This window comes from Cricetulus griseus, chromosome 2 (genome assembly GCF_003668045.3).
Source record: "Cricetulus griseus strain 17A/GY chromosome 2, alternate assembly CriGri-PICRH-1.0, whole genome shotgun sequence".
Taxonomy (NCBI): domain Eukaryota; kingdom Metazoa; phylum Chordata; class Mammalia; order Rodentia; family Cricetidae; genus Cricetulus; species Cricetulus griseus.
This window is the reverse complement of record NC_048595.1, coordinates 420,065,867-420,090,060: the sequence shown is the minus strand read 5'-3', so window position 1 is coordinate 420,090,060 and position 24,194 is coordinate 420,065,867. Positions and strand designations below refer to the sequence as shown.

At 38.4% G+C, this 24,194-nt stretch overlaps 1 protein-coding gene across 6 annotated transcripts in view; it reads right to left on the bottom strand.

Moving 5' to 3' along the window:
* The window catches only part of Map2 (microtubule associated protein 2), a 281,331-nt gene that overhangs the window by 168,559 nt on the left and 88,578 nt on the right, over positions 1 to 24,194 (bottom strand). The gene's annotated exons all lie outside the window — the stretch shown is intronic.

The following is a 24,194-nucleotide window of genomic DNA, read 5'->3' as shown; positions in this document are numbered from 1 at the left end:
TCCATATCTAGGCTGAGCAAGGTATCCCTCCAAAGAGAATGGGCTCCAAAAAGTCAGTTCAAACACTAGGGTAAATCCTGCTCCCACTGCTAGTGGCCCTACAGACTTCCCAAGCCACACACACAACTGTCATTCAGAGGGCCTAGTTTGATCCTATGCAGGTTCCCCTGCTGGTTTTGTTTTATACAGATCATATACACATATATGTAAATATATATTTTTTCAAAGCAAAACCAAAAACATTATCTAAAAGCATAGCTTGGTCAGGTAGGTAGCAACAGGGAAGAACATTGTTTAAGCAAAGCTGTACTTTTCCTCAAGATTTGGTACAGATGATTAGGAGGATAGAGCAAATGTCTACACCTTGAATGATAAACAAAATGCCTTTTGAAACTGAACTGACAGTGATGAGGATGAGTTAGGGGGCCTTAGGAGTGGTCAAAACTCAGCTCTCTTGGGAGTTAACCAAAGAGCAGGCTAAACATACTTATGTAAGATAGACTGAAATAATCACTTAGTTCACTAGTGAGAAATTCATCAAATTTGCTGACTAAAATAACTAGCCAATGAAATCCAGTGAACAAGCCAAATTGTCTTCTATAGAGACATATACTATTTTGTGATGTTAAATTCCAAGGAAGAGCTGAAAATGACAAGAAAAGATTTAGGAGAAGAATGTATGTATATATGTATGTATGTATGTATGTATGTATGATTTATTTATTTATTTATTTATTTATTTATTTATTTATTTATTTTGACACAGGGTCTCTCTATGTATATCTGGTTATCTTGGAACTATACTTAGACCAGGCTGGCCTCAAACTCATGGAGTTTTCTGCCTCCCAAAGTGTGAGTGCTGGAATTAAAATTTTGAGCTACAATGCACAAAGAATAATGTTAAAAGGCAGGACCAGTTTCATATTTTAAAATCTAAATTGAAGCACATGTGGGCATTTACAGGGCACGAACTAGACAGTATAGTCAACCAGGATCCAAATCTATTAAGCAAAGCAAGGTGAGAATTGGAAATTAGTTTGATATTATTAAATCTCATTATCTCAGCCTCAACCTTGTCAAGTTCTGGAAGTTACAATAAGAATTTAGGGAACCTAGCAAGGGTCTTATTTTCAGTAAATACCAATGGAAATGGCTGATAATGAAGAGCTCCCAGAAAATGAAGACTCCAGAGCATATGAGCATTCAAGATCATGTTTCATAATTAGTCCAATTATGCAAGCAGCCAACATTTTATTTTAGACATTATCCAAAGATTTTTTTTTTCTCAATTAAGACCCCTTTGTTAGGACATGGGGGTTGGCTTCAAAAGAACATCCTAAATTGTCTAATGTTCAGCATTTCTTTTTTTTTCTTTGTTATTTGTTTTTTTGGGACAGATTTTCTCTGTGTAGCTTTGGAGCCTATCTTGGCACTCACTCTGCAGACCAGGCTGGCCTCGAACTCACAGAGATCCACCTGCTTCTGCCTCCCGAGTGCTGGGATTAAAGGCGTGTGCCACCAACGCCCACAAATGTTCAGAATTTCTTGTACTAATCAATGAAACCACTTTAAATGCAACACTCAAAACAGGTGGATTCTCTGAAAGTAATAGGTTAAGGTAATCACCTATATATATTGCAAATTTTGTTATTTAAATTTCAGAATTAAGTTTGTATGATTTAAAAACATTTTAAATTATTATGAACTCACATTAGTCAACCAAAAGGGAAATTTTCTTTGACTTTTGACTGATTAGTTTCAAGGCTTGTAAATGTGGCATATACACATTTAATTATTTCATAACTTATTTGGTAAAAGTCTGTTTCAGGCTCATAAAAGGAACATTTGCATTTTATTTACTGTAGCACTTAAATATAATAACTGCTATGTAGAGTAAGACATGCTATCTTCAATTGGTGGCTTCAAAAGCCATACACTTAAATAATGTAGGAAACATTTTGAGAGTGGAAGAACAGATGTTTTGGGACACAGAATGCAAACAAACAAACAAAAAAAGCCTACAGCATAAGAACATTCAGGGAAAAGCTTGGAAGTCAAAAACAAAACAACACCACCTCTTTTTTCCCTTTTAATTCATTTCTTTCTTCTCTTTTTCTTATGTAGATCAACATGATATTGATTACTCATAAAATCACTTAATTTTGTCTATAAAATATTGGGCATTTTTATGGAATCTGTCCTAAATCAAATGGCAACAGCGTGGTTTTCAATACTTAGAAATGCTAAAGTATAATTCTCAGCATCAATAAAAGTGGAAGACTAAATCAGCAACTGCATGTCCTTTGTGTAATGTGGACGATCAAAGCAAATTAAAAGCAGTGCACAGGAAATGGAGGAGCTATGAGGAGCCCAAACAATATAGCAAAGGAAGGGAGTCTTATAGACGTTGTTAGAATTCAGTTGAGTTTTTTTAATATCTATGTGTCTTGGGGAAAATGAGCTCTTCTGAACATCAGATTTTTCAGTGATGAAATGGTGAATATTTATGTTGGATGACTATAAGGAAAAAGTGGTAAAATATTGCAAGCACCTAGCATGCTGCCTGGAACTTCATAAATGTTTATCTTCTTAGAAACACAAATTACTAGGATTTTATGATTTAATTCATGCTGAGAAAAATACTCAGCCTCATAAGTAGTGTATAAGATTATGCTCTCCAATTATACAATTTTCAAGAGATATTTAATTTACTGTCTATATTTGTCCCATAATAATATAAATGAATATTGAGCATTCACTGTGACCCTAACAATTTACACTTTCTCCTTTGATTATCAAAAGCAGTGGGGGCTAATTCCTGTGTGGCAGAGACTATAAATTGCCCTCTATTACCCTTTCTTGTCTTTTTATTAAACAAAACAATTTGCTGGGGTTAATTGGATGCATTTATTCTTAATGACAATATATTTATCTCTATAGCAGCAGTATGTGAAAAGAGAGATGTTTGGTTCCTGCAAAATGCCATTGAATGTTTTAAATGGGGAAGCTATAACCCCTTTCCCTCTAATGTCTCCCTTCTGCTCTCTAGAATGTAGACAAGATAGAGCTGAGCAGTCATATTGGACAGAAAAATCCAAGTTACATATTGAAAATGATGGAGTGGAAATACCGACAGCATCTGGGCTCCTGATTAAGATAGAACACTATGCCATACTTGTTTACTTCAGTTAACTATTGTTTTAGAGGGTTTTTGTGGGGAGGTGCCATTCTCCCCAAGTGGAATGAAAATTCTGAAACACTTATGAAAACCACTGCTCTTGTTAATGTAGAATTATTGAGTTTCTGTCCTGTTTTATGACTAAAAATAGTTGCTATTATTATAGTTATAGTAAAAATAACAGTAGTTATTTTTGTTCTGTTGGGGGGGCAGTCCCTGGTAGCCGGACCAGGACTTCTCTCAGATGCATGAACTGGCTTTTTGGAGCCTACTCACTATGGTGGGATACCTTGCTCAGTCTTGATACAGGAAGAAGGAGCTTGGTCCTGCCTCAACTTGTTATGCCAGAAGTTATTTTACCAGAAGAATCATAGGTCGCCTGTTATAGTTTCTGGTTACATATGAAGCATTTGAGGATTTAGGAGAAGAGAGGAGACAGTTGTTCAAAGGGAAATGAGAAGTGCTTGCTAGTCTTTTGGAAATGGTATCTCCTGGAATTGGGCAGAGATGGATGTATAGTATCCATGCTGCAAAATTTTATAAATATGCATAATTTAATAGATTCTGTCAACCTTTTCTTCAATTCAGTAGTACATTAGCTGAGCTAGAGAATTTCATATAATGAGGTTTGGGGGATTGCTTATGTAAGAATTCAGGCATTATGCTGGCCTGCCCCTGTCACCTGGCAGAATGCACTCAGGCAGTAGCCTGGTCGGCCCAGGTGTAAGGACCCCTTTAAAAGAAAGAACCCTGCCCACTTATGCTCTCTTTCTCCTCTCTTTTTCCTGCTGCTCCCTAAGACAGATAGGACTTCCCTGTCTCCCTCATCTCTTCTGTCCTCGTTCTGTCTCTGTGTCTCTTTACCTCTTTTCTCTTTCCTTGCCTCCCTTTCCCTTCCCAATAAAACTCACTTAAGCTCTGTCTGTCTGGCATGTTTGTCCTCCCACCAAGGCCCCCCTCACACTGTATCACAACAGCTTGAAGAAACAAACCCAGAGAATTAGAGGGATTTAAAACTGAAATACAAAATGTGGGAGTTAATCTTGCTCTATCACTGGCTTTCCAACTTCAGGATCAGTACCACATGACAAACTTCAAACAGCCTGTGTTGCAGGGCTGCAGCCACACACTTCTGAGTCAGAAGACCTGAAGTGGGTCTCAAGAATTTACTCTTCTAATCGTTCAGATGATACTGGTACTGTTGATGGAGGGAACACTGTTAAAAACCACAGCCCCACATCAAGAAGGAACAAAGGGAAGCTAAAAGCAGAACCTAGCCTTCACTTCTATGACAACATAGCCACACATGGTGTAGTATCAGGCACCAAAAAGGATCTAGAAGCATTAGTTTCTTTATCAACGTTGCTTGTAATTGGCAGGAAGGAAACTATCAGGGGAAGGAAAAATTGTGGGGCGTAGGAATTAAAAAGAGACCAAGTACATGTGTGAGAGAAGGAAGAATATCATGAAGAGGCACAGACAATCAATGAATGAGCACAGTAATTGGATTCATTCATTGAATTAATATTCATTAGCACCGTGCTGGATAGTTTCATGCCAACTTGATAAGAGCTTAAGTCATCTGAGAGGGGGTACCTCAATTATGAAAACATCTCCATAGGATCAAGCTGTAGGCAAGACTCTAGAGCATTTTCTCAATTTGTGATTTGTATGGGAGGATCCATTCCATTGTGGGTGATGCCATGCCTGAACTGGTGGTCCTGAGTTCTACAAGACAGCAGGCTGAGTAAGCCATGTTGAGCAACCCACTAAGCAGCACCCACTCCATGGCCTTTGCATCAGCTCCTGCCGCCATGTTCCTGCCCTGTTTGAGTTCTTACTTTGACTTCCCTCAGTGATGGACTGTCACCTGGAAGTGTAACTTCCTCCCCAAGTTGGTGTGGTCTAGGTTTTCCATCACAGAAATAGGAACCCCAGCTAAGACAAGCACTTACCATGTCCCATAAACTGAGCTAGGTGTTAGGGACTTACTAGGGATCAAACAAAATTATCTATGACAATGAATATCTGTTAGGTAAATGGAGCAAACAATTACACACACACACACACACACACACACACACACACACACCAAAGCCAGTACATCAATAATGCATAATTGCTGTGAGGGAAAACATTGGCTCTGACAGAGAATGAAGCATTCTTTATTTATTCAGGAGGGATGATGGCCACCAGGTGTCAGATATAAGAGATGCTGTGACAAAGCAAAGACCTTTCCACGTATTCTTAGTGATTTCTTATCTCCCATATACCAGCATTAGTAAAAAGAAGGACAGATAAATGGAGTGGAATTCATGAAAGACATATGCCTCACTCATGTATTCAAAGGTCTCCTTGTTGGTGTGTACTGGAGACAAGAGGAGGCATGGGTTGGCTATGTAGCCCATTGGCTTCACAGACAAACTATATCTCTTCCATATTCACAGTTCAGACCAGGTTGAGGAAAGAGATCTGCCCATTGTGCTTCTCAGTTCTGATGAGAAACACTTCTGCACAACACCCACCCCAGAGACGGGGGCTGTTTGATTTTTAGTGAACATTACAGTTCTTCTTATAGGAACACCTCCATCTCTCACTCTCAGGAAAACATAATAGGACCTAGGTCAGCTGGCATTTCTGTAAGGAGAATGCAAATTCAATGCACCTCAAGATTTGTTTTCAGCATATATCATTGTAACAATAAGTCTTTGGAACAGGTAGGAAGCAATGATTTGCTCTGAGCAAATCTTTGTCTCTGCCTTCCTCCTGTACCTGCCTGTGGGGTTCAGATGCAGATGCTGTGAGTGAGATTTCCCAGCACTCTCTGAATTCACAAGTGTTCGCTTAGGGAAATCTCCTGTATGTGTTCCCATTTTGTCTTTCAGTTTCTGCATTTTCATGAGATCACTTCCCAGACTCCCAGTTTCCTCTTTTAAACTGCAGCTGCACAAGACTAACTGTCCTATCCCAAAGCACAGAACTTAGGAGAAGATTCCTTGGGCATTCCTAATTGAGTGCTAGTTGAAAACATTTTCTGAATTAGCAGACTGTTTTTTAAAGCCTTAGATATGGTGGATGGATGATGTAAAAACGTAACTCCTCAGTGTGGCTTTTCAAGCTTTGAAAACAATGGACTCATGACACACCATAAGAATTCCATTTTGACAAAATGAAAAACACAAATCCCTCTATCCAGAAAAAAAATAACTGAATGCAGTGGGGGGAAAGTAAAAATGCAAAAATAGAATTGGCTGGAATCCAGTTGCCACAAGAAAAGAAATATTACAGGAAATGGAACTAATTGGTTTCTCTACTGAGGTTTTTCTTCTCCCACAGACTTTTGTAATGGAGAAAAGCAAAAAAGAAACTGTAAAGTCATGCAGAAACCGAAAGTTTGAACAAAGCTATCTATGTAATCTTGAAGCATACAGAATTTCATGTGTATACATTTGGGGAAAGAACAAGACAATTTTTATTTAATGGAATTTCTCTTTTTAAATTTGTCTTACTAGTTCTTTGGAAATTTCATATGTGTTTTGATCATATTTACATCTTCCTCCTTAGTCTTTAAAGATTCGCCCCCATTCTCAACCATCCCAACTTTTTGTCCCTTTATTTCTCACATCGAGGCCAATTTGTGCTCCTCAATTTTCTAGCATATGTGGCCTTGCACAGACAAGCATGGTTGACTACCAGAGACTAACAGAGGCAACACTCTTAGGGAAAACCAGCCCTCCTCCCAGCATCTGACAATTGACAATAGCTCCTTGGCCAATTGTATCTTCTTGTAATCCAGATGATATGCCAGTACAGTTCTTGCTAGCAGGATGGAACTCTTGAGAGTTCAAGTCTACACTATTATGCCATGATATCTTTACCACAGACATTACTATCTTTGCCCCAACAAATCTCAACATTTGAGACTAATAATGTAAAATGTACATCTCATAAAACTGAGAAGTGGTATTTGAACACAGGCCAGTGGGTTCCTACTGTTTATGTATGTGAATTGTATTACTTATTTTTTCAAAATTCTCCTCATACTACATCATTACCATTGTCATATTAAATGTAGTATCTTATTCACAAAAAGATAATAGTTGCTTACGCCTGTAGGAAATTCATGCTCCTAAAACTTTTATAGAAATTATATTAAAATTAAATCTTAATAAAGATAGATTCGGATTTTAGAACTGAAAGCCTTTATGTGTAACTGAACATCTGAAATGGCTCCCCAAGGTTTCCATGCCAACCTTTCTAGAATACAAAAATAAGCTGTGAAACATTTACACATACCACAACGCATTGCTTTTGATGCATAAATGGTTTCCTCGTTTTTAAAAGGTCATTCCATGTAAAATTTCAATGTTCATCAAAGGGAAAATCAGACACCAGTCACTAGTGAAACAAGCAATGCGCTTTTGCATTTGTAAATAAGGAAAGCGTTGGAAACTCAGTCTGGAGAGAGCCTTTTCATTTCTGTTAGCATCCTTTTTATGTGCATCCATAGTTAGTCATCTTTTTTCCAAATAGAGATTTTATAAGTAATTCTGGAGATATAAACAACAGTAAGCATTTTGTACCAAATCTACAGAAGACAATTTGAGAAATCTAGGGCATTCAGACCACCTGGCAAGGGAAAAATAAATGTATAAAATGCCAAGAGATGGTGTAAAGGTCTGCATATCCCCCTCCTACAGTATCAAGAGATTTCTTCTTATTTATTATGCCCCTTAAAGATACATAATATAGTTTGTTTGATGGCTGAACTTGACAGGAGCATCCAATGGGTATAAAGCCTCCCCCCACCCCGTTTTGGTCAGGGCTCATGAGTATACTTGGTATTAATTTATTCCAGCCTCTAGCATGAGATTGGCCAGGCAAAAGCTTCTCAGAGGGTGGTTAGAAAGGAATCAAGAGAGTGACAGAGGAGCACAAAAGGCACTGAAGTGGCCCAGGCAAAACAGCATGAAGAGTATTAACAATGTAGGCAACAGTTCACTAGCACCCACACTGTGCAAGGTAACATGCTAGGCTCTAGAAAGGCATCAACAAAGGGATGCAAGATGTTTGCTTGCAAAGAACTTAAGATTGAAATAGTAATAATATTTTAAGTGAATGCTGGTTGGAGACTGAGCATAAAGTTAAACACTATGGTAGTTCATGCTTGGGCAATTGTGCAAATATGCAGTAAGAACATCTCGTCTAGCATAAATAGATTTTTTGAGTAAATGATGCCTAAGTACTAACTCACAACAGAAAATTTTTAAATGAGGAATATAGGAATAAGACACAGCAAGAGACAAAAAAAAATATTTAGTGATGCTGGCTAACTTAAGTTTACAAATACCAGAATTTAACTTGTGTCTTACCTGACTTTTAAATATGAAATACACTCCATTGCACAAACTAGATTCAGGCATCTCTAGAGAAGCAAGGCAACTGTGAAGTTCTTATGGGTCAAAACCACACTTATTTTAACCCCAGCGATTGTGGGTGGTACTGAGATGTACCTTTTATTTATTAGATTAGGTTTCCTGTTTACAAATTGCAATGTGTTTGAAAGCAACACCTGTATTAGAGTTGACTAATACTTACCCTGAAGGAAGAACATTTAAGATATTGTCAAAGATAAATAGCCAAAAATAACTTCTACATAGAGCTTTTAAAAAGATCCCAATAGAGCTAGGGTTGATAACTATAGTACCACTATTTGGAAGGCCAGAGATGTAAGTTCGATAACTTACTGGGCTATACAAGATCATGTCTCAAGGAAAAACAAATCCTGACTAATGACTCTACCATCACCACCATAGAAACCAAATAGATGCAAGCCTCTGGCACAAAATCATTATTTCAAACTTATCTTACATATTTATTATAGAGTTCTCAATCAATGACCCCAAATCACACAGTACAAATGATGTGTACAGAATATCTAAGCATTCTGTTTGTTTGTTTTTTGAGACTGGGTTTTTCTGTGTAGCTTTGGAGCCTATCCTGGCACTCGCTCTGGAGACCAGGCTGGCCTCAAACTCACAGACATCTGCCTGCCTCTGCCTCCCGAGTGCTGAGATTAAAGGCGTGCACCACCAATGTCTGGCTAACTAAGCATTTTTAAAGGTATGTTTCATAAATTGTTCTTAAACGATCATTATTATCTCCAACCTGAGTGTCATGATTTGTCAATCCACATCAACTAGATTTAGATTCTATTTATCTAATAGTCTACAAGGCCTCTTACAGACCCCACCTCCACAACACATGTCTTAGATGTTCTGAGTGTCTGAGTTGTTTTGTAGCAAATGATATGGCTTTGACTCTGGCCAAGCTGACATTGCTCTGTCATGACTAGGAACTGCATGGCAAGATAAAATCTGGCTGCTTCTTGGCTCTCACAGCACCCTCATTTCATAGTCAGACCCATGTGGTGAGATAGATGAAATCTTTCACAATGGGGCCACAGCCAGAGAGGTTGTCAAAATGAACCAACCACCTACTTGATATATTGCATGAAAAGTATCTTCTCATGGGTTTTGAAGCGTCTTTAAATGTTAATAAACAAACTTTACTTTGATTTTATTCATGATGACATTTTCTGAACACAAACTCTAACTATATGGTCTTTAAAGACTTTTGTTTGTTTGTCTTTAGTTTGGGGATGCATGTGCTGGTGTCCATGTGTTCTTGTGCATATGCACATGTATGTGAAGGTACACCTATATTGGTAATTGGAAAATTACCAATACGGAGCCAGGTAGAAATATAAGGGTATTTAATAGGGAAAAGCCTTACTTACAGAGCAACCTAGCCAGCCGGCCTGGCAGCAGTCTGTACCGCAAGTACAAAAGTGAAACCAAAAGAGAAAAGGCAGTCCGCTGAAAGTCTCACTCTACGTCACCCTGACCATGCCCTCGAAAGCGTGTTCAGGCACATCTGTAGCCAGCCCCTAAGTAGGCGTGGCTACAGCTTCCCCTACAATTGAATCTAATACAAGTTTCTGTGTATTCATTTGGGCCCTAACTCGGGCGGGTGGCTGGCGTAAAGCTCACACGTGGCGGTGGGGCTCAGGTGGCTTTTGGCAGAAAGATTTATCATAACATACACCTGCAGATAGAAACCAGAGGTTGATATCAAATCTTTCTTGGTCACTCTCCACCTTATTTTTTAGTTCAAATATAATTATATCATTTCCCCTTTCCTCTCTCAACCTCTCCCATGAACCTCTGCCCCTCAGTCCCTCTCAAAATGATGGCTTCATTTCTCTATTCTTATTGTGCATACCTGTGTATGTGCATGTGTGTATATATATGCCTAAATATATAAATAGAAGCTGCCCACTACATTTAGTGTTACTTGCCTGTGTGTGATTTCAGGGCTGAACATTTGGCATTGGCTAACCAGATAAGGGCTCATCCCTGGGGAAGACTATTTCTCCTGCTCTCTTCATGTACATGTTTGTAGTTCTTTGACTATCAGTGACTATCTTATATGGCTCCCTTCCTAATTAGTATGTTCATTGGTACTAACTTTCTTCAGTTCTTGTTCAGGTATCCATATTGTTGAGATATCACAGGTGAAGATTTCCTGTCATTTCTAGGGAACATAATCTCACAGCTACTTTCCTGGTCCTCTGACACGTAGTCTTTCCACTCCCACTTTTGAAATATCTCTTGAGCTTTAGGTACAGGACTTGTTTTGCAGATGTATCAATTGGAGCTGGGCACCCCTCTCACATACTCCCTGATCTGTTGTAGTACAGCCTCCAAGGGAGGGAAACAGTCAATAGTTCCATCTGCTGCAATGCCTGTGAGCTACAATGATCACCAGCAGGTCACAATAACCCTAACAGTACAACAGTGGCACTCATATGTTGATAATAACCAGTAGCTCTCAAATTGTACTTAAAGCCTGCTCAACAGGAGGGAAACTGTGTTTATACTGGGAACCAAGCAAACCACCTAAGCTAGTGAAATCATAGATCTTAGAAGAGAATCTGCTACCACCACTATACTAAGCAGCATAGTTGCTAAATGTATTCTAAGTATCTGCCCCATGTCCACAGAAATGTATAGTTCTCATCCCTTATCAAAGAAATTTCTCTTTGCAATAGAAAGAGTCCACCTTATTTTTTTAAGGCAAGATCAGTCACTGAACCTGGAGCTCACTGGTTGGCTGTATTGGCTCATCAGCAATTGCACGGGATCCTCCAATCCTCTTGTCTCTGCCTTCCCCACCACACCTCTGAAGTTACACACACATGCTGGCACATATGACTTAAATGGGTTCTTGGGTATATATCTCGGGAAGCAAGCACTTTATCACTGAGACATTTCTTCCACCTATTGGCACATGTTTACATTACAATTTGTTGAGAATGACATTATGGGGCTCTGGTAATTATGGAAACAATTATCATATAGTCTGGCATGTACAAGTTTTTCTTTATCTCATGGTAGAGGGTGGCCTATGGATCATAAATCTCAGTTGCCTGGTGTTCTGCTGAAATCGGTTGTAGGTGTGCTGCTGGTGTTATCTTTGAAGGCTCAAAGCCCTGGATGACAGAGGTCTAAAACTCAAATGCTTTTACAATCATTCTTTGAGAACTGGGCAAGGAAAGATACCAGTCCTTACAGTTGACCTCTTTAGAAGTGAGGTGAAAAGGTTTACAAAGAGGAAGTATAGACAGACAGAAGAAAGGAGAAAAAAAATGTTACAGTCTAAGTCAACATTTTTTGCTCTTGAATAATGGAACTTGGCATTTCCTTATGATGACAAAGTGGGCCCTGGACAAGTGCTGCCATAACCAAGCTTTTAAAAATGTTCAGGTTTTATGGCTGGGTGGTGGTGCTGCACATCTTCAGTCCCAACAGTTGGAAGGTAGAGGCAGGCGGATCTCTGTGAGATTGAGGTCAGTCCAATCTACAAATCGAATTCCAAGACAGCAAGAGCCAAAACCTTCAGGTTTAAGAAAATGATTTATTTTTATGTTGTGGATATGAGCATCTGCCTGAATATATGCATGTGCTCCACACATGTACCTGGTATATCAGTAGCAAGATGGCAACTGTAGACAGCTGTTAAATACCACAGAGGTGCTGAGAACCAATGTTGGGTCCGCCACAAGGGCAGGCATCAAGTATCTTTAACCACTAACCCATTTCACGAGTCTTCCATTGATGAGGTTTTAAGTCTCTTAAAAATAAAGATTAATTGCTTAGCAATTTATCTTTCATTCTTTGGTGGTCCTATGAGTGTGCTGTAAGTATGAAGCATGCAGCTGGCAGGCTGTCACACTCTGAGTCAGTGTGAGCAATATGACTCCTACCTTGCTTTCCTCCAGCACACTTCTTGGCACAAAGTGGGGCTCAATAAAGCATTTGTTCAATTGGTAAATGATTTACTAACAGTCATTTTACATAGACTGGAAATAAGTTTAGCCTGCCTCGACTCTAAAATAGGCAATTGGAAAAGAATATTCAGAAGCACAAAGTCTTTGGGGGGAGAGTTGGGATAATGACTGGTTTTCAAAAATGAGGGAAACCACACCCATCTTTTAATGCCAACATCTTTAACTTTACACGGGCAGACCAACCAACCCACTGAAAGATAACTGCCACATATCTCAGCATGCAATTTATTATGGACACAATTTTAGTAAGGTTATTATATGAGAAAGTTAACAATAAATCTAATAGTATGTAACGATATTTAAAATCACAAGTCCTGCATAGTGTGAAAATTAGCAGAGTAGGGGACAATATATATAATATTGTCTAAAATGTTTTCAGAAACAATATTGTGAAGGACAAATGGCCTTATGAAAGGAAAAAAATCACAATTTGCCTTGCTAAAGAATGACCTCTAAAAGTGACCTGAAGAATTCTTTTTTAAACATCCATTCTCCTAATTATTTCTCCACTTCTAATTCAATAAAAGCCAAGCAGGATGAAAGTCACACAAAATGTGACTGAGCCCTGGTGACATTCTTCTCTCCTTGCACAGAGAAGCACCACTTGCAAAGACGAAGGCTCCCATTTCACGCTTAATCATTATTAGCATGCCTTCTCCACATCCTTCTTTAGAATTCTAATTATATTTACAGGCAAATATGCACTTTAAATAATCCCAACTAAGGTTTAAGGAAATTCAAACCAAAGCGGCAAGTATGGGGAGAAAATGCTATTATTAGAGCCTATGGATTTGGGCTCTGCATCTGTAGATCTGTTAGGGAGTGAATCACTGGGAAGCCTGTCTTTAGCAGACTTCAGTCTTCTGATCTTTGCATCATCAGCAGACTCTCACCCTGGGCACAACCTGAGTGATTACTCCCAGAAAGCTCATAATGGCAGTGATTAAGGTCACGTGACCCACAGCATGCTACTTCTGGCTTTTTATATCTTTTTTTTTTTTTTTTTAAAGAAAGGGCAGATGGCCAGGCATTAGCATTTGAATGAGAACCACAGACCTTAAAGTTGAGCAGTTTAGGTGAAATGTGGCAAAGAGCTGGGAATGTCCATTCACAGACATATTGAAAGAGTAATTTAAGTTCTTTCATGCTGTCCTTTCTGTTCTTCATGGAGAGGCCTCCATCCCTCTCAAAGCTCAGCCTGCCATGGTCCCCTCCCCAGCAGCACCCCAGCACTCGGGTCCCTGGGTAGTAATAGTTTTACTCATCATTTTCTACTTAATACACATTTGTTTTTTGTTTTTTTGTTTTTTTTTTAGAATACACAAGATATATTCAAAAAATCAGAGCTGTTAATTGCCTACTCTCTTAGGAACCAATTACTTCATTCATTTCACATTGTGAGGGTACACACCAGTCAAGAGTGACAGATTTGGTTCTGGAAATTGAAAAGAAAAAGCAATAAAGACCTCTGTACACTCTTTTCTGTGACGGTTTCTTCTTATCCCCTTTCCAATGTATATAAATCAGATAATGGTTGGATAAGCCTCAACTTAGTCATTCAAAGAGTGCCCTGGTCCATCTTTTAAAAAGTATGTGTGAAGGAAGGGCCTTTTCTATTTCTCAGCTTCCACTGGAGCTGGAGCTTCCCTGCAGTGGTCTCCTTGCTCCAAGTTTTATAATTGCTTTCTGTCATAAATGTACAAGATATGGGTTAGAGAGATGCCTCAGTGCCTAAGAGCATACACTGCTCTTCCAGAAGACATCAGTTTGGTTCCAACCACCCATGTCAGGCAGTTCACAACTACACAGACACATATGCCCACACTCAGACATACACATAATTTAAAAATAAACATAAACCTTTTTAAAATACAAGATGTGCATTTCTCCCTCATAAAGCAAAATGGCTAACAGATGGTCACCACTGTTATCAGATGTCAGGATAGTGCTGGGAGCCTTTCCGCTTATGGACTAGTTACTGTGATGAATGGGTGGTATTTCTGCCTGTGGACTAGTTATTGTACTGAATGGGTGGTTTTCTGTTTGTGGACTAGTTACTGTACTGAATGGTGGTATTTCTGCCTGTGGACTAGTTACTGTACTGAATGGGTGGTTTTCTGTTTGTGGACTAGTTACTGTACTGAATGGGTAGTTTTCTGCCTGTGGACTAGTTACTGTAATGAATGGGTGGTATTTGCTTAGATGTATTAAAAGTTGGCATTGTTATTCTCTGCAGTCTCTTAGCAAGTTGTCTGGAATGTGCAGCGCATTTTGACTTAGTGTTTATTAAACCCAAAGCAAAGCAAAAAAAAAAAAAACAATAAAAAACAAAGTTTTTTCTACTACAGTCTTTGTAAGGAGGTTTGCATGGTTTAAAGATTTTATTTTTAATCATTTAAATCATGATTTAGAGATTTTATTTTTAACTATTTCCCCTACAAATTATATTCCAGTTAATCTTTTCCCTTGGGAAGGAGCCCTTCTGGGTATTTTTTTAAAAAAATTGTAAGTACAAATTTTTCTCTCTGAAATTTTAAAAAGAGATACAGTAGTTAATTTTCAAATCATATCTTCCTCTGATTATAAGCAATTCTGATAACACTAAAGCCAAGATAAAATAAATATGGCTATGAAGAACACTAGGTGGAACATTTAGTGCTCTCATATTAAGATACTGATTTTTTCGTTCTTTTCACAAAACCTAAGTAAAAACAATATATTGGCAGGAGGCTGTTGAAACTGACATCAACAAGAGTATTTTGTATGTAACTATTGTATACACAGAACATAAAAATTCTTCATATGGGCTCAGTTTTGCTTATGTTGATATAGAAAATAGACATTCAGAAGAACAGGTCAGCAAAATTTATGGAAAGAGGGAAGAGGCAGAAACAAAGTTCAGGATCTAACGCTTGGTACTCCGCCAGGTTTACCAGCTTCCTGCCTCATTTTTCTCTATGCTAGGCATCCATAGACCCAGGTCAAGTATCTTTGGCAACCTTCCCTTCTCTTTTGTGTCTGTTTACATCCTGCTTGCCTTTAAAGACCCTACTGAGACCATTTTCTAAAATTTGGTCTTTCTAAGTCACACACGTTGTATCGTCTCTGCATCTCTTCCCAAAGTTAAGTCTGCACTTAGCATTCATGCAATTGTCAGGCATTCGCTATAACTCATAGGCAAATGCTCCCTTTCCTTTAAGACTGTAACGTATTAGGAAACAAAGGAGTAATTTTTAATACTTCTGAAACATTCACAGAGTCTAGGCTCCTTGGTTCTTTGGGATTCGCTGAGGGAGGTACTCTGCAGCGCAGTGTCTGATCCTCTTCCCACCCTGAGGTGGACAAGGTCTCCATGTCCTTCCCGCTAGCATACCGCATCTTCTGGAGGAGATCTTCGGCTTCCTTTATGGACCTCCAAATGTGGTTTATATCACTACGTTAGTATTACTATATTTACAAGATGGGCTATTTTTCATTAAGTATTAAAATAAATCTCTGTCTTCAGACATTGACCTTGTGGCTGGGACCTTTATGTATAAAGCAATTCATTCAACAGACCACAATTAACCTTCTATTTTAAACACTGTTTACAATATCAGGAATTCCTATTGTGCCGTGTTAATAAGTACTTGTTACCTTAAGACATTTCATGCGAGTTGACTGATCATTCGTCTTTCTTTTCCTCCCCTATGCTGCTCTTCAACTTTATTCATTGCTGTATTTCAGGGGGGGGGGTCATGCTACCTAGTGACGCCTGCATTCAGCTACATTGTTTGGCAGTCTGAGAGGGTACTATTTATGGCCATGATGAAATGCAGATACATGGCAAAAAAAAACCATGTAGGCTTTGTGGATCAGTGATGAGCTTATAAAAGTGTCTCTGAGCAAACCATGACATATAGGTAGAAGAGAAAATGCTATTCAATCAAATAGAAGATATTTGTCTGAGAACTTTTATTTTTGAAAGAAAAAAAAACAAATAAAACCAAACACATTCTAGAACCATTTTATGTTTTCCCTTGGCATTTCCACATATATTGTGATAGCGAGTCATATCACACTTCTAATTTTTATACAGTTTGTTGTTAAATGTTGTATTTGACTTCTGCATCCCTTTTATACTTATATAAAAGTGAACACATTCCCTGTTCTATAAACATAAAATTAAAGAAATTTTTGGTACTGGGCATCTTTGGTAACAAATAAGGAAGTTTGCCAAAAGTGCCCAAATGTGAGAACTTAAGAAACAGCTATTATTTATCCAGTTCCCACAAAGTCAAATGTACACACTAGCAATTCCAGGTCAGCAGGAAGGAGAAGGAAGATATTTTATAGAAGACAAGTAAATTGTTTAATTCCTCTGGGATGGATAATTCAAGTAGATATGACTAGCCAAACAGCATCAGATGTCTTAAGGTAACTGAAGTCATTATTAATATGGAATAATAAGAATTTCTTATGTTGTTCAACCCTCTTGTCAACTCTACTGCATATCTGTACAACAGCCATGAATATGTAAATGTAATTTCTGGCTGTTAACTTTATAGGCTAATTGGACACTTGTACATGTTTCAATAGTATCACTAATAAGAAAAGATTTACAACTTAATTTCTAAATATGTAAAACTGGTAGAAACCCCACAGAGGTATGCCAAGTCCTGAGGTCCTCCCCTATAATGGTACAGCCAGATGGTCTCAAACAAGCCTGAATCCCTAGGAGATAATAGAAAGTTAAAGTGAAATTGGAACAGGTTTGTATGTATAATGCTGCTCATCAAGTTAAACATCCTGCTTTCAGGCTCAGTTTTCAAATCTATCTAACATGACTAAGCAATGAGAAGAAACTTACGATAATAAAAAAGACAATGAGAAGATAGTGTTCTTTTTAGCTTACAAATTATCAAAACTGAGACCTTCACTTTCTCCAGGAAAACACCTTTTTTCCCTTTAACTTTAGTTCATTCTCTACTTTGGAGATGGTGTTTAATTTGAGGTCCCTTAAAGATGACACCATAGATATTTTTTGAAATGCTAACCAGTTTGTAGGACATGGTGATTAGCTGTGGCAGAAAAGCTGGAAGGGGTTTCCATCCTACAGACAAAGCAATCTTTAAGCAAAAATATGAAGAGTCTTATTGGAATGATCATTCCAAAGACCTCTGTCTTCTAATTTAAGCGATCCCAGGATGCTTCATACATGCATATTACAAGCAAGCAATTACAGTTGGGTAAATATGTCTTTTTTCTATTTATTTTTATTCTATAAAGATCTTTTCTAATTTTTTAGAAGCTGTTTCATGCCACAGAATAATGTGTTATAAAAATTATACTTGGTTGTGTGACTAAATTCTTCTATTCATAAAGTGAAGACAATCAAACTGAAGTTCAAACCCATATCTCCATTTTTAAATTCACATTCTAAGGACCACTTGCTCCATCTTTGGAAGATAAATCTTCTTTGACAAGCACACAAATCTTACTAGAGGAGTGCTGGCAGGGTAGGGGTACGGAGTCAGAGAGACATATGGGTAGCACATTTAGAGCTCTGGATAATGCAGCTTTCACTAAGTAAAGCTGAAGTGATGGGAAAGAAAGTGAAATGGGCAAAAGCACCAGCATATTAGGTGATACACTCAGTGACATGGAATGAAATCTAGGCCACGCTGGTTTGTTATACGTAACAAGAGATTTTACAACTAATGCTTTCATACTTTTAAATTACTGGCATGGTTTTCCTTCAGAAAAGGAAAATAATTTCATTCTCTGTGGAAATGAGGCAACCCCCCCAGAACTAAAAGTCTTGTTTTAGCCACTATTCCTACCTCTCTACTAAAATATCTATTTATTCATCATCAATCTATCTAATCATGTGCCATCCATCTGTATATCATCTATAATATCTATCTACCTGCCAAACTACACATGACATATATGTACTATATATTTATCTTCGGAGAAACATTTCCTCATTTTCTATTTTAAAATGACTAATAAAGTTAAACAAACCTTATGCTGATTTATATTAGCAGAGCAGCAATAATGAATATACCCTTCCTAAAATATAAACTCTTACTTTTCAATATGTGGGACATAAGGTAAAAAGGGATTCCTTCTTAAACACGTAGGAAATCTGCTTGCTTTGCTATCCAAACTGCCCTAAGGTGATTTAAGGCTCAAATTTAAGTAAAAAAGCTTAGCTGTGTTATTCTATGATATGGCATTCTTCCTTTCTGATAAATGTAAGAATAGAATAAAGATAGCTGGTCAGTAAATCAAATCTTCAGCGTTGATTTCCCAAGCTGAGATTCGGTGTAAAAATGTGTCCACAGAGTTATCTTTTATAGTCTTTTGATACTACATTTACTCAAGGAAAAGGGGATCAACAAGACTATTGTTTTCTCATATGGAGAAAATCTAAGACATAACACTTGTTCTTTAAAATATTTCCAGTGTTTTTATATCCCATGAAATCAACAGCTTCCTTCCTCACAATGTCAAACTGTCAAAAAGAGAGCAAATTTGGGGACATATATTTCTGAAGTTCTTGAGTAGGTCATATAAGGAGATGAGAAGTAACAGTGAGTCTGCCTGCTACTCTTCCCTTCATCACAAAACCATCTTCTACTTCAGTCAGAACTTTAGGTCTTTCCTTACTTGTAATGGTTGCTGTTCTATTTCATTGCTATTGCTTTGCACCAGAGTTCATGTTTGGGTGTTGGAAAACATGTGTTTTCCCAGGGATGGAACTCATGTTGTCAGGCTTGGTGACAAGTGCCTTTTCTGGCTAAGCTACCATACAGGTCCAGTTGAAACAATGTCAGCAGGAAAAACAAAACCTACCTTTGTTAAAAGCAAAAAGGGGGTGGGGGGTACTGGGGGGTCAAAGCAGTAATTCTGCACTTGGGAAGCTGAGGTAGGAACATCACAAGGTCACAAGTTTCAGAACAGCCTGATCTACATCCAGAGACCCCATGTCAACAATAAATAAGTAAATAAAAGCTGAAGGCACATGTCTATGAGAGCTCAGAAAGCTGCATGGGAAAGCAGACCCTCCTAGGACTAACTAGTGTTTCCAGTTAGCAAATGTGACTCTGGCAGTTTTGTATTGGTTATGAAAGTGATAAACTGCCAGTGAAGCATTGAAATAACCTCTCTAGATGTATTCTTTCTATCATAAATCAATCCAATAATTATAATATGTGTAGGAATAAAAGAAAATACATGACAGCCACCTTTTTCCTATCACTCTTTTTCTAAAGTCTCCAAGTTAAACATAATAATGATAACTGCTTCAAATGCCTTTTTTTTATTTGCAAAACTTTTTTACCTCTAAGGGATAGAATAAATAAGAAAATAGATTACTGTATTATCTGTAAATAATAGATTTCATCTAACTCATAGATCTGTAATAAAATGTTTTGTTACTTAACATCTTTATAATTTATTGCATAGATGTTCCTTAAATATCTACTTCTGGAAGGCTCTACCAGGGCAGAGAACAGAGGGCTAAGATACCAGCATTCCTGAAATAGCCTAGAGGTTGCTTCAGGGGTGGGGCATAGCTGGAAATAGTCATGACAGAAGGAAGTAAAGCAGGAGTGAGTGCTGGGAGGGATGTGTGAAGGCAAGAGGACAAACACAGCTCCATCCCAAGACAGGGTTGGGAGGTTGACGGAGAAGCTGTGGCATTTCATCCTGAATCAAGATGGCTCAAAGAAACCCAGATCACCAAAAGAACACTAGGAGAACCTCTGCTCCTCATTCCTGAGGCTATTTGAGTACTCTCTCTCTCTGTCTCTGTCTCTGTCTCTCTCTCTCTCTCTCTCTCTCTCTCTCTCTCTCTCTCTCTCTCTCTCTCTCTTCCCTCTCTTTTCTCTCCCTTCCCTCTCTCTCCCTTCCTTCTCTTCTCTCCCTCCCTCTCTTCTCTCTCTCTCTACACACACACACACACACTCACACACACACACACACACACACACACACACACACACACACATATATATATATATATATATATATATATATATATATATTACTTGGGTGACATGGTATTTAGCTTTTTAATGACATCTTTGTTGTAGGAATATCATACCCAAACAGGGTGATGGTGTGGTGTTCAGTAAGACACTTGCTGTGTAAATATGAGGAACTAAGTACAAGTCTACAACACCTTTATAAAACAGTTAAGTATGGTGATGCTGATGCACAGAGACAAGCAGAGCCCAAAATTTGTTGGCAAGCCAGCCTAGTGAATCTGGTGAACTAAGAGACACTGTCTCTAAAAAGAATATATTAAGAGAGGCTAGGGAGCTGTATAGCAAAAGATGCCTTCTAGATACGACATAGACACAATGCTAATGATGTCATTGTAGTTGAGGTTATCTTCTCCAAACCCACATTCAATTGGGCGCAGATCATGCTACCATTGGTAGGAGATGAATCTATGAGGTTCCAATCCTCCCCAAGGGACAATTGGCAGTTAAATATTTTTGGAAGAGGAAGTGCCATTTGTTTTTCAGAAGTGTAGTCATCAATAAGTTGCCTTAATTTGGTAAATAATCTCTCAGGATGCTCTAGGAAGAAACCATAGATTTAGTGGGTCATGCACTGAAAGAAGACGAGAAAGTGGGTGGGGATTGAGAGGGGAAATGGGAGGGGACTGAGTGGAAAGTGGGAGGGACTAGGAAGAAAGTGGGAGGGGCCCAAGTGGCAAGAAGGCTCTCAGCAGGAGATAGGGGAAGAAGAGAGAGAAGGGGAGGGACAACATTTATTGTATAAGTAGCTGAACAATTCAAAATCAATTTCAAAAGAGTTGACAGGATAACAACTAAAACCATGGGATTCTGTTGATTATTGATAGGAAAGCTGTTCAAACATGAAACTTTAGACAATTCGCCATCCAGAGCCTTCTAAATGAAACCTTAAGTTATCATTTAAAACATATTAATAAGGTAGAGAGCAATACAAATAGATACCAAATGTCAGTCTCTGGACTTGCCTGGCATGGGCACCTATGCCCATTACACATGCATATAACACTAAACATGGGGGGAGGGATAGGTGAAACTGGGTGGGAGAGGGAGAAGGAAAGGGAATACATCACTTAGCATAGCATAGAGAAATCACTTTTTGGCCATATACAGCATCATTTAATTAACATATTTGTAAATTTCCATAACAATAATTTTAAGATCCTCATTAATCTTACTTCCTGACTTAAAAGAAGCATCAGAATTTATTACATAACATCTCAGAAAAGAAAATGCTTTTGATAGAGATTTTTAAAAGGCCATTGAAAGCTTACTTTTTAGGACTCACAGTAACATGACACCCCATTTTGCTGTGACATGAAGTTTAAGATGATACATCTCCCATTTTTCAGGCGATAAATTTACCCAGGGAGCATTCAGCAGTCTGCACGCAGAAGGCATCAGAGGTCATGCAGCAGCACAAACTAGGCCGACTCGGGCAAAAGAAGACAGCCCAGACTGTTTCTGGAACATGGGCTGCAATCCAGCCTTTTGTCAGTAATTTTATGTAATTATTATTGATTCACTCATGGGAAATCATCTAAGGATTCAAAGTACCAAGAAATCATAGTGTCTTCTAACCTCAAACACAAGTGCTTTAACCAACACCACCAGGAATACCGTGCAGCTAGCCAGACAGGGGAGGCTGCACTCACAGTGCTCATATGCTCATGGGAAGCAGTACACTCTATGTCATTAGCTGTTAATCCCAAGGACACTATCTGTCTTTAAGGGTGGAGGGTGGGTGTCAATGGAAACACACACACACACACAGAGAGAGAGAGAGAGAGAGAGAGAGAGAGAGAGAGAGAGAGAGAGAGAGAGAGAGAGAGAGAGGAGAGGAGGCTCCTATGGATCCACTCAGTTGTCAAGAACTAGGGAATAAGATCCTGTGTCTGAGGACAACACATATCTTAGTTGCAAACCAGAACAGAACTAAGCTGGAAATTCCTTCCTTAGTGGCTGTTTCAAAGTGCTGGAGATGCAACACAAGCAGCTGGGGAAGAAAATGCCTTGATGAACTTACCAAGCTGTGAACCCTGTGAACTACAAAACCAAACTGATAAGGAAGATGTGCCCACCTGCTCAAAAACTGCTGTGGAGAAAAACAATAGCTCCTGACTGAATTTGAGGTCTATTCCTTGGGAGACAATCTATGCCTGGTACTAAAAACCCTGTTAACAACAATGCCTGGGAAGGTCATAGGTGCCAAGAAAGAAACTTACTACTCTTTTGTTTTGGTTTGGTTTTGTTTTTCTTTTGTTTTCTCAAGACAGGGTTTCTCTGTGGCTTTGGAGGCTGTCCTGGAACTAGCTTTTGCAGGCCAGGCTGGTCTAGAATTCACAGAGATCCACCTGCCTCTGCCTCCCAAGTGTTGGAATTAAAGGTGTGTGCCACCACTGCCCAGCTGGAACTTACTACTTTTGAACTAAATACAAGACAGCATCACACTGTCTTCTAAATATCTACATTATACACATAGAGAAATGCTACTCTCAGCCTCACTCACAGAAGCCTCTCTTAGCAATGAATGATGATGAAGACAGAGTCGTGGTTGTCAAAGATCCTGACAATAAGTCTCCAAGGGGACTAGAAGAATGTAAGAGCCAAGAGGCCAGGAAAAGGGCTTTGGAATGCTATACCCTAGGTAAAACATAGACATTGCAGCAATGAACTTTAAATTTGTAGTTATTTACATTGGACCTGACAAAGACTGGCTCTCTGCACAGCCAGTCCTGGATGGGGGAATGGTTTATGGTTTATGGGGCTCTATCCTTTACTCATGAACTAGCAACTATTAATTGATTCTGGGAGAAATAGAATCATTATTTTCACCTGTGCATCTACCACAGGCTCCAATGGATAGCTCTGAATCTATGGTCATATAGGCAGCGCTCTCTCTCTCTCTCTCTCTCTCTCTCTCTCTCTCTCTCTCTCTCTCACACACACACACACACACACACACACACACACACTATACAGTAATGTTAGGAAGACACTTTTAGGTAAAGAAGTTGTAGGTAAGAGGGTAGAAATAGGGTTAAGAGAGGGTGGGAAATAAGAGTGATTGCTATGTATTATATGCATTGTATACATGAAATTGTCAGAGTTAATTCAATTAATAATAATAAAGAAATCACATATTTAAATACATATAAATTTATTTAGCCTATACTTAAGGAATGATTAAAAAGGAAGCCAGACTAAGCTAAGTATTTCCAGCATATTCAACTCAAAACTATACCAAATATAACATGATTTATAAATAGACTTTAAACCATTCTGAGCAAATATTTTACTTTATTTTTTATTTATTAAATACCTAAAGACCAATAGGTGTAAGTCCAACATGTTTTATTTATTTAACCTCATACAGATTAAAGAATAGGAAAACACCATTTGACTTGAAAAAGATAAAAGAGCAATACGATTACCCTTTCATCTGAGGGAGGGTGTGTGTGTGTGTGTGTGTGTGTGTGGTGTTATTGGCAATGGGAGAGTGACATCAGAATTGTGGTCAGAAAAATGTACATAGTTACTATGTGCACAATATATTAGGTACTTTGGGCTAAAG